Raw genomic sequence first — 12,155 nt, 5'->3', positions numbered from 1 at the left:
GTTCTAGCCTGGTCCCAGGCTAGGGACTAAAACAAGATTGTGGAGAGCCTGGCTAACACCTGCTGCAAACCTACCGTGTCTGGCAGGTGTTGGAGAGGCTTGGGAGGCCTGACACCCTCTCCATGATGGAATGGGTTACAAGATCCCATGTCAAATGAAGCTGTGGCTAATGCAAGCTGTATCTGGGGCTCCTCTACTGCAACTACACTGAGTGCTGAGCTCCTGGTGCCACTGAAGTGCTCTGCCTTCCCCAAACTTCCTGGGAAGTGTTTTGAACTTTATTTTTAAAAGTGCAATTAATCACGGAGCAGAGCTTGAAATGAGTCCAAGTGCAATAAAAGCAGCGGAGCAGAGCCTGCTCAGCCCAGTGAGCATTGTTCACCAGGGCCTGACTTCAGGCATCAGGAAACTTCCAGATGTGTTAACTTTGCTGCTCCTGGCTCTTGCAGGAATCTTAACTGCTTCCATCTGTATGGGGGAAAGACTTCGGAAGGGCAGTTCTCCCTCTCCTTTTACTTACATTCCTCCAAGCAGCAAGAGTTATTATCCCACAGCCTCTGCAATTTCTGCTGACTTCACCCTCATTGATTGAACACTGCACCCTGCAAAGGTGCCATTCCTTGCTGCTCCCATCCCCTGGCAGGGAGCATCCTGACAGAGCCCCTCCATCCAGTGGGGACAGGCCCCTCCATCTGCTCCTGTTCTGCATGTGGTTTACAATATGCTACAGGAAGGCATTTTCTCACGCTATTAAGTTTTCACTAGATGCGGAGGGGGATCGGGAATGCCTCGGATGGCGTAAAAATTCCCTTCTCGGTTTGGTTATTAGGATCTAGCAGCAGCAGCAGGCAAAATTATAGCCTGCATGAAATCTGAGCCTGCTGCTCTGCCATGGGTGAGGAGTGCACCCCATCCCCATTCCAGGTACACTCAAAATCTCCTGGGCTAGCCCCAGAGCCTCTTCAGTTCCTCCGCAGGCCTCCAAACACAGGAGCAATTTGTACCTGTGCAAGCACCCTGTTTATGCCCACAGTCTGAGGGTCAGGCAGCTTTTTGGCTAAAAGGCCCCAAAATAGCACTTCCAGCTTAGTTGTTGACCTGGAGAAGCTGTCCTTCACTCAGTCTGCTGCGTTTTCTTTCCAAGAAAAGGTTGCTTTTTGCTGCGCGTTTATCACCTTTTCCTCTTTCCCAAAGACTTTTAAGTAACAACCCCGTGCACAAGCTCTGTAGATGGTCCTATTCATCCCAGTCACATTTAGCACTCAGGAAGCTCTGTGCTCTGTGAAGCATCAAAAGTGTCTCACAAATGTAAATTGATTTTTTCACTCTCAGAGGATGGAGGTGAGCAGGGGCTACGCTCCTTTTGCAGATGAGGAGGCTGACACAGGAGAGGTCCCTGGCTTTGCACAGGGCCACACAAGGGGTGAGTGGCACAGTTAGATCAGAAAACTCTGGCTCTTAAACTGTGCTCAAACCACCAAACATCAGGGCAGAGGAAAATGGGAAGGACTAGGTCCAAACCAGAAGTGAGCAGTGCCCAGGACTATAAATAGTTTCATCTGACACAGCTTTTGTGAAGCTTGTGTAAAATGCAGAAAAGGCTGGTGTTGTCCTGGGGTTTATGGCTGTGTTTCCTTCCAAAAGCCCGCAGATCACTCATCCCCCCCAGTACCCAGATGAATCCTGGAAATGAAAGCCCAGTGAAGCAGTTTGTGACCACAGAGACCTTGTCTGTGGCCAGGGCTTTGGGTGCTATCACAACAAAACCAGTAACAAAGTACAGCTGCTCAAAAGCAAACCTGCAAGGAGGCCTTGGAATAGTGGAGCAGTGAGTGAGAAACGAGGAGCAGGAAGAGAGGAATGGAGATGCTTGACAGGAGGAGCTCTGCTAATCCAGGATCTCTGGGGAAAGCTAAAATGCAGTAGTGTTTACCTGTCTGGTATGACTGGACGTGTTTGCATCCAAGTACAGAGTGGATGTGTTCAGAGATGTGACTGCCTGCCCTGTGCTCCTGGCTGGGAATAAACCAATGCCCTGCTGTTTGGAGCAGGGGGAACGTGACTCAGTATGGAGGAGCTCCAGTCACCCTGCCAGCATGCCAGAGCTGCTGTCCTGGGGCTGTATGTGCCCCCGGGCCACGTCTTCTGAGCGGAGGGATGTTTTCATAGACACCTTGCCAGAGCAGAGGCAGGATGCAGAGGCATGCAAGTTACTCATCCTGGCTTCAACCCGACAGGATGTCTCAAGTGACTGAAGTGTAGGCTGAAATAGAGACTTAAACACTCAGTTTGTGGTTTTTGGCAATAAGGCATTGTCCACAGGGAGGGCCAGCATGGGATGACCAAGTAGATAACCCCAAATGACAGCAGAAAAAGCTGCCAGATGGAGTTGTCCGTTCCTGAGGGATTTTGGCATCACTAGTGGCTGTCAATGCCCAGGCTCTATTATGGCAATATCAGAGCAGAGAAATCGTGGTCACAGGGGGAACAATGCCTATTTTTCGCTCATCTGTGCTGGGTGATTTTTTTAGCTGTTTATAAAATTTTGAAATCAAGAAGTTTCTGTCTTCTCCATTTTTCTGCCAGTGCAGCTTCTGTTTCTGAGAACAGTCCCCAGATGGGGAGCACTGGAAATGAGATGTGAAATGAGAATTCAGATTTCACATTAGAATCAGAAATTAGGAACGACAGAAATTAGGACCTCTCCACTTTCTATGCAGGACAAATTAATTCCCTCAATTTTCAATGCTTTCAGTGTTATTTGCTTAATCTGATGGAACAGATCTTTTATTAGGAAATTAAAATGTTGTAGCATGATTCATCAGGAAGCAGATAAAATATATTTAAGGAACTATGTTCAATTATGATATGTCTAAACATGTATAACAAAGCAAGGATTTTCATATCCAATTTATACAGAAGATTGTAAGAGATTTATTGGAGCAAGCATTCAATGCAGGTTAATTTTGTGTGTAATAGCAGAAATGCAAAGCAAACTGGAAGACAACACCTGTGACAATTGTGACACAGTGGAAATAATTCAACACCACCCATTAAAGCTGAGCAAAGAGAAAGGGAACTGAGAAGTCAGGAAGATGATACAAGAGAAGATGAGAATGAGCTGTTGTTCCTTCAGAATCAGACATGGTTTCTGTCTTTGCCATTTCCTAGCTCATTACTCCTAGAACAGGCTCCAGCTGTAGTGCATTGACTTAGCAGAGTCAGTCATCCTATTTCACAACTACCTTCTCATCAAGCCTTTCACTGAAACCAAATCAAAACCACTTGTGATAGCTCTGTTAACTGCCAGCAATCTGCTGACTGGATTTGGAAGCCATCACCCTCACCTTCCAGGTTGTAAGGTTTTCCTCGCTTGTTTGCCCTTTTCCTTGGATTCTTGCTCTGTTTTCACCCACAAATCCAACAGTGTCACAGACAGCAGCTCCTCCACAGTTGCACAGACTGCTGTCCCAAGGGGGCTCACTAATATCTGTGTAGAGTAGGCAGGATTATGATGTTTTGAATGCTTTCTAGTGCTGGTTTTATTTACAGTGCTCCTCGTTTCAAGGATTCCTTGTGATTTCTTTGACTGATAGTGTTACAGATGTTGCACTGGAGCTGTGATGGCAGCTGGAGCACACAATGTGAGAACTGAAATTCTGTTTAAAGCTCCTGCAGTAAACCAGGAAAATAATATTCATTTGCCTCCCATTCCATTCAAATACATGCATGTGGATACTACGGCCAGATGGCAGCCTGTACAACATTTATTTCTGCAGCTCTCTGAGATACTTTACAGGAGATTTTCTTTAGGATTCACACTGAATGGTGTTTGTTATATGAAACTTGTTCAGCTTCCCTGATTCACTGTGGCCAGATATGTATAAGGGTATGTTTCAAACTTTTTTTCAGAGGAAAAAAAAAGTAAATAGAAAAACAAAAGTACAGCCTATCTTATTGGTGCATTCTGCAAAGGTCTGTGCTCTTCACCAGGGTTTATTTTGGCAGACCAGAGTGTACAGATCTGCAGATCTGCCTGTGGTTGTCATTTCCAATCATGTTTGCTGTTGAAATGATCAGCATCTGATCCCTTCCTATACAGAAATCTGGTTCCCATGATCTTTTTACAAGTGGGAGGTAAATAAAAATGTAACCCAAACATCACAGTGCCTTGTATAAAGGCACCCTATGGCCAAGCTTAAGGACCTGGCTCTGCCTGCATGGGGTCAAACAAAATGACATGAATAAAAAATCTGGACCTCATTCTCTCTAGGTTATAAACCCACAAAACCTGGGTCCAAGCTCAGAAAATCTTTTGTTATCTCTGTTCCAGGGGATAGTTCCTGTGGATTATCGAGCAATTCAGTTGCTCAGGAAGCCTAACAAAATGCTAGAGCCCCACAGCCCTGAGCTACCTGAGCCAAGGGTGCCTCATCTGCTTGGCCACTCCCTGCTGTGAGATGATAGGCACTGTGCTATTGCCTAAGCTCCTTTGCAGTAAGGTCTGTCATCGCTGTGTATTTGTGTGTCCAAACCAGCAGGGTTCTCAGGCTACACCTAACTCACTCAGGCTGTACCAAGGACTCATGGCATCCTTCTCCAGTAAATGTGAGGGGATGCTGATGGAGTGGGAGCTCCTTTTGCTTAAAGACCTTGAGAAACCCAGAGGTAATATAGGGTGCCGAGTGCTGAGGATCCAGACGGGAGTTAAAAAGAGAGCTTACCTCCATAACACAGAGCTTTACTGTTACAGCAAAAATAAATAATAACAGCAACCACAATAAAAGCTGTGACTAGGACAGAAGTGTTGATTCATGCCAACATCCTCAGGAAACGTAAATATATACATACACACGCACATAGACACATTCTTGAGCCTGCAGGTACCAAAGTTGCATAGATAAATATCCAGATAGTTGTCACATGCATTTTACTTCTGTAGCACTTCCCTCTCAAGGATCTCAGGGGCCTTTGTAGACATCCATGAACAGCTGAAGTGAATAAATATTGAACGTGCATCTCCAGAGAGGAAATCCTGACCCTGCTCTGAGCAGGGCTGTTGAACCAGATGGTCTCCAGAGATCCCTTCTACCTCCAATGATTATGTGAAACAGCCTTAAACAGCATGGGAAATCTGGGCTAGGATCAGATCCTTTGAGTCAGCTCTGAGCCACTGTTGCCTTGTAATTGTAAAGGGAAAGAATTGCTTGATCACAACAGAGCATTTCTACTTGGAAATGGCCAGCTGCAGGTGACCTGTGCCCTTCCTTAGTCAGTAATGAGTAAGATCTGGGATGAGAGCTACATGGCTGAACCTATCTTGGGAATAAAATGGTGCTGAGCACATCATTCATCAGACCACTTCTTAGGACTTGGATGGATGGAAGAAGTAGTTCCTCTCTAAGAGTGCTTCCATCAGAAATTTTATGCTGATCCCATCTACTACATTCTAAGGAAGATAGACTTTGATGATCCCTGAGGGCTCCTTTTAATTCAGGATATTGTATGATTCTAAGGATAGTAAAACTTCATCTTTTTCCAAAGTCTTAGAAGAATTATATTGAACAAGGCAAGGTTCCTTCTTTGGATGGGTATTTCCAAAGATCTCAGGCCTTGACTTGCTTCTAGTTGAATCCATGGGAAAAAAGTAGCACATTAATTCAAAAGGACTTGAGTTAGTTTGGTACATGGAAAATTCTACCATGTTGCTTTTAGTGAATAATGACTCTAATTACTAATAATCAATTTTCTCTTTTGGTGCAATGGCGTACTCGAGTTAATTGATTGCTACTCGTTACAATAACAGCTATAACAGGTATGTTCAGTGCTAGGTCAAGTGGCTCAGTTTGTCCCCTGTTCGCCAAATGGCAGTGCACAAATGCCTTGCACACAGGGACAGACTGACATTCATTTGCACATAGCCCAAAATTACTTGAGCCCATCATCCTTCAAGTAGCACATGTGGCTGCATGAGATTATTCAGATTATGTCTGCTGCATGAGATCATTTATTTCATGATGATCATTTTTTGTCTCCTGTGTTGTCCTTTTTCAGGGCTTCTTCACTGCAGCTTCCTTTCCTTTGCACACTGTATACCTTGTTCAGACAAGATACTCAGATTTGGATATCTTAGTTAGCTTCCATGGTATTTAGCTCTACAAAACCCTCTGGGAAGGCAAACCAAGCTGCTTGCCTTCATGGTTTAGTTTATCCCTTTCATAAAACTTAAGCCTGGTGTGATGGGGGGTGTGTGTGGTAACGGGACAAGCCAGTTGGGAAGATGCAGAGTGGGAGAGGCATGTCACTGCTGAGAATATTTCATTCACCATTCATGGGGAAGAGAGGTCACTGAGAGTGAGCCATAAAGTGGATGAATTGCCCAGGCAAGATATACAGACACCAGAGGTCATACATTAAGTATGACACTTTTTATGAAACTCATTTAAGGGGGGGTTCTGTATATCCTAAATTTTATTTTATTTCTGACACAGGAAAATTCCCTTAGGCTACCAGCATCAGCTGTTCTCTGTTATGCTGCCATCTGTTATGCAAAGTAACTAGAATTCCTTTTTTCTCCTTCCCCCATGGCTTTCCTGTTTTTCAGCTTTGGTCAGTTTTGTCTTTTTGGCTTTCTTTTATGATGCAAAATAGCTTTTTACTTGTTAAATAAATAAAATATTGCCCAAAAGATTTAAATTATTTATCTTTACATATAAAATGCATCAATTTTTTTTACTTTAGTCATTTGAGAAATACCCATTGCTTTGCTTTCTAGTTGCTGACTAAAATCACAATGTGTTCCAAAGTGTATGGGGCATTTATGCTGGGAGTTGAGGCAAGTCCCCTCTGGTGGTATGGTGGTGTACTTCAGATCCAAATCCAGATTCAGACTTTTAAATTTTTGGAAGGCAAATGCTATTGAATTAAGGGTTTGGATTTAGAATTTTCATTCATTTAGGATCCAACACTCAAATCAGAGGGCCAGGAACTAAATATATGGAATATTGATGCTGCCAGTCCTTAACAGGGTGCTCCGTAGATGGCATTGACATCTTTGGTGACTTGTTAGGTTGATATGGACTTTGGAAATATGTGAAACATGCTGTAAAACAGATTGCACAGTTGTGTTGTTTTTTTAACTCTTTTCTTAAAACTATAACTGTTCTTTATTTTTTTCTGGTGAGCCTCAGTCAATTTTTAGGACAAGCCCTCAGCACATTTTCCTGTGCAGACTTACATTCACTGTTTCTCTAAAACTGAAGAAATAATCACTGTACATGTAGAACATTCAAATTCTATCTGACCAAAGGGGTTTTACAGAAAAATGACTCTTCTGCAGGTTTTCAGATGACAGTAGCAAAGCCAGGGTCCAGCAGTCTGTACTGCCCTCAGAAGACAGCAGATGCTGTGAAGCAATGTCTGCTCCTCCAGCTCCCCTTCCCTCTGGGGGTCTGTGCAGCTCCCCTGTTCCCTCAGCTGGGGACATGATCTTGGAGTCTGCCAACTCTCTGCATCACCAGTGTCTTTATAAATGTTTTTACTTTATAAATGTAAGGCACAGTAGAGCTTTTCTGTATGTTAACGTCAATTTTGAGCTAGGTTTCCAGGAAGAGGAGAAAATGTGATGGCATTGGCCCAGCCAAAGGAAATTACTGATCATCTGCAGTTATAAAAGGGACAACAAGAGAAAAGGTGTTCACTGCCTGGTGCCAAATTGCTCTTCAGTGAACTTTTGTGGGGGAACTGGGAGGGAAGAGGCTGAGATTTCTTCTTGGAGTTGATCAAAGAGAGAAGAGAGGGAATGACAAGATCTGCTTTCATTGGGGACTGTTGTGTCTGCTGGCCTCCAGCAGATGAGCTGCTGCAAATAGCACAGAATTCATAACCCTTACACATTCCTAAACCATCCAGACTTCTTTTTTCAGTCTTTCAGAAGAAAAGCCTCAAAAGTCACACAAAGCCCGTTTCTGTGTGTAGGTGCTAACTTGCCACCTGCTCCTGTATTGTGGCTGTACAAACTCACCCCTCCTCTGGATAGCTCTTATTATTTAAGTGATCAAGGTGTCCTGCCTAGGAGCTGTGACTGTCCTAAGGGCAAGCAGCAAAGGGTTTGTGGCCCCCTGCTTCCATGAAGGACTAAGAGACAGGGATGATGGGTCTCCTACCACTTCAATTCACATATGTAAATTTTGTCACTTAGGTCTCGACTCTTCTGAGGCTTCTTTAAAGTCATTAGAGGCAAAATAAGATGTTGGAGGAAAATTTTCTTCTTATCTATCTTTGACAGTTCCCTTTGAATGAGAAAAATACGTCCCTCAGCATGCTGCTTTGATGCCACAGAAGGCAGAGGGAAGCTAAAAATGATTTTTACACATAGGAAAGCTTTAAGGGAAGCTGATTCCACCTGGGGTCTGATGTGTACCAGGAGGAGCCTGTGGAGACACAGCAAAGCTGAAATCTGGCAAGCAGTGAGCTGAGACTGAGCACAGCAGACCGGGATGTCTCCATGGAGATGTTGACCAGATCAGTGGACCACCACAGACACAACCAAAGTTGTTTAAATTCACTGTCAGATGTCAGCCACAGACAGAACCAAATGCAGCTCCCCAGAGATGTCACTCACTAAGGTCCCCTGGAGTAAAGAAGCAGTGTATTTTAGAGGTTCCTCTGCTGGAGTGTCCAGCATGGTGTTGTGCTCACTGTGGGAATTATCCAGACTTCACTCTTGTGGCAACACACTGGTAGACTGAAGACATTTCCCTCTTTTGTAAGAAAACATGCTTTCTTGGATCAGCTGGGACAATTGGCAATAAATAATGGCTTTGACCATTATGCCTTTAATGTTACTAAATAAGGGGGAAATTACATATAAGCAGTTTTTTCTCTATGCAAGCCCTCTAAGAAGGGGCAACACATTGTATACTTACTGCATTATTTTACAGGAATTCTCTGGTTAGGAAACTGCAGGACAGCTGTAACTAGTAAGTCACCCAAGCCACGGGACAGGGGAGATTTCTCCAGGAGATGTGTCTTTTGGGGGCTTTAAAGGGAGTTTAGAGAGATTTGTATATTAGGAAATTTGAGCCAGGACACTGAGTTAAACCTTTCTGCTACATGACAGGCACACTGAGCACTGTGGTGAGTTGCTGAAACTCCCCAGTCATGACAGCATAGCATGTTCAGTATCACTAACAGAAACAAGGGATTTATCAGTGGGAAAAAAACCCAATAACTCATCCTGCCTGCCACTTTAGAATGATATATACTCAGATTTCTTCCTCTTCCCCTGACTTGCAGCCACCTTCAGGGATGGGACAAGAACAGCTGTTCAAACACCATGCAGCAACCCTAAACCATGCGAGGAAGTGGAAAGATTTATCATTACTCTTCATCTCCAAGGAATTCTGGGAAGATGGTGGAAATTACTTTTCATCCCCAAGTATACCATGTCTCTTCTGACAAAAGTGTGCCAAGATAACTTTAATGTCCCAGCACATTTGACTTTGTTTTGTGCCCACCAGAGGAAGGACTCACCATTCAAAGTCTCATGGAAGAAGCAATATTTAATTTTCAGCTCAATTTTGAAACATTGAGAAGAAGCGAGTGAGAAAGCCTCATTTAATGGGAATACTGAATACTGAAATCCACATGCTCTGAATTAAATTTTTCCTAATGTCTCTGAAAATGCAGAGGATGCAAAAGAGTTTATTTTTTTAATGTTTATTGAGGCAAAACCCCTTTTGCTTATGGTTGTTTCTGACTCTCCTGTTGACACATCACTTGATCCCCTTCTCTGCAACAAATTTTTTGGTCTCCCAAAAGGAGTTGTTCCCATGTGATTATTTTCAGGAAAATAGTCCCAACTTGATGGTACTGTAGGCATATTTATCTAATCAAGTTTTCCTAACTGTGTTAAAAAACTATGCTGAGAAGTGCACTACAAAGGAGATGTACATGATCACACAGGTAACACATTGTACTGGGAAGGACTGCAGTTAATTTAGTTAAAACTCAGACACTGGGCTGGGCTGGCAGGGCTTCTCTGCTTTGTTCAGGGTGCGGGAGTGGCTCCAGAGTCCTCAAAGGGCAAAGAAAATCAGAAACAAGGTAGCTCTGCTGAATCTTCCTAATCCAGACACACTGTGCTAGTGATACCTATCGTTCATGCTACAGAGGTAGAGGGTTTGATCCTTCAGCTGGATTTTGGCTCCTTACACAGGCTCTCCAACACCAGAACAGAGCAGGCAGAAGTGAAAAGCTATCTGAGGCTCCACACACCTTTAATTTTGGACAATGAAGCCTCTATCTCTGCTTGACAGATCCAATATTGCTCCTGGCATGTATTTAAGCAGCTGTAATGTCAAAGATTTACAAAAATTCATGCAGCAGAGTATAGCCCAGGGCTTCAGCAAACACAGTTTAAATGGTGTAATTAGGCATTTACTAAGATATTTCTTGGTGTAAATTGTATTACCTGTTCTTCACACTTTCTTACAGCCTTTGTTAACAGAGAGAAAAGGTACCATCATAAATCCTATTGAAACATTCAACCTACTTTTAATGCTGGGTTAGTAAATCCATAAATTCCAGCATTTATTAGAAATGCCATTTTCAGACCTTCACACATAAGCAGGAGCTGTTTATTACAAGCCAGGTCCATTGCACCTCACGTGTTTTTCAGGTATGGCCTGCAGAAATCCAGCCTGGAAGTGTAGAGGAGCAGGGCTGTCCTGGCAGACCGCACATTGCTTTGCTGAAGACTTCTTTCTTCTCTCAGCCTTCATCCCCCTTGTCTACCTGGACTGCAACCTCTCCCCAGAGGGGCTCTCCCTTGCTTATATCAAGTAGCCCCAATGCAGACCAAGGCCTGTGAGCATTTTTCTTAACATACACATATTATACATTCTCAGAAGAGTAACAGGACATTTGGAAGTGGGAATTATTTGCTTTTCCTTTTTGAGCTCCCTGCAATGGAAGATGTTTACCAGTCTACCAGGAGCCAACAGCTCGCGTTGTCCTTTTTTCCCCTCTCACCTGACCTTGGAACAGCTCTAATATATCAAGATACAATATTCCTACTATTGTTGAACCTCACTTCCTGAGAGACAAAAATCTGGGTTCTCTCCCTCTGAAAGTGTGACAGGAAAAACCCACACAGAATAATTCCTCTTAATTCTTCTCATTCTTGAGCTCAGGAAATTATATCAGGAAATTATATAATACAAACAAAATGTGGTTTAAAGGGGAAAGGGCAAGCTTAGATTGAACAAATATCTTTCTTGTTAGGATGCTCATGGTGAAAATGGCAAATGTCTGTCAAGGGCTGCCCTTCAGCCAGGGCTGTGCTTTCTTTCCGGGCCTGAGTATTTTTCTCCTAAAAATCTGTCTTATAACAGATGCTAAGTGTGAAGAAAGAAGGCTGCAGTAGAAATGTAACTGTTAAAACTATTGCTGGTACATATTGGTACAAAGGACTGGAGATATGATTAAAGTTAATGTAAAGGAAACCACCTGAAGCATTTCATTTCTGTCATCAGGGTACAAACACTCAATGGCTTTGGCTTCCAGCTATGATGCTTACCAACTCCTGACACTGTATAAAAGCGGGTGTTTATTTGAGCACATTGTCCTCATTTTCTTCAAGGATACTTTCAAGCAGACCTTTGAGAAGCACTGTCAGCCCAAAGGCTGAGCAGCCGTGGCTGGGCACTGCTGGTGGGTGTCCAGGCCCTGCCCCAGCCATGGCCAGGATGCCAATATCACTCAGTTTGGAGTCCAGCCCCTCTGGAACAGCCACAGGGAGCTTATCACTTGTGACTAACCCACCCCAGTTTCCCCCTCTGAGCAATGAGTACTGCTCTTTGTATCTGCAGAGTATGAAAATCAAGAATAACTCAATCTCAGTTATTGTGGCATCTGAAGAAACTAGAAAGGAAATCTAAGTTGTTTCAATTCTTTCTGTGCAATTTGTTCAGCTTCAGAAAGGAGGGAAACATGCAGTGGCAAGTCTGACTGTGAATGTTTTTAGGGAGGGTGAATCTGTGGGTGTAACTCTATCATCCAGTGCACCTAGGTTCACAAAACAGGCCTGTGAGCCTGAGAAAAAAGGGCATGGAAATAGAGAGAGAGAGAAAGAGGGAATAGAAGGAGGGAGG

The sequence above is a fragment of the Parus major genome, chromosome 3 (genome assembly GCF_001522545.3).
Source record: "Parus major isolate Abel chromosome 3, Parus_major1.1, whole genome shotgun sequence".
Classification (NCBI taxonomy): domain Eukaryota; kingdom Metazoa; phylum Chordata; class Aves; order Passeriformes; family Paridae; genus Parus; species Parus major.
This window is presented reverse-complemented; position numbering follows the sequence as displayed.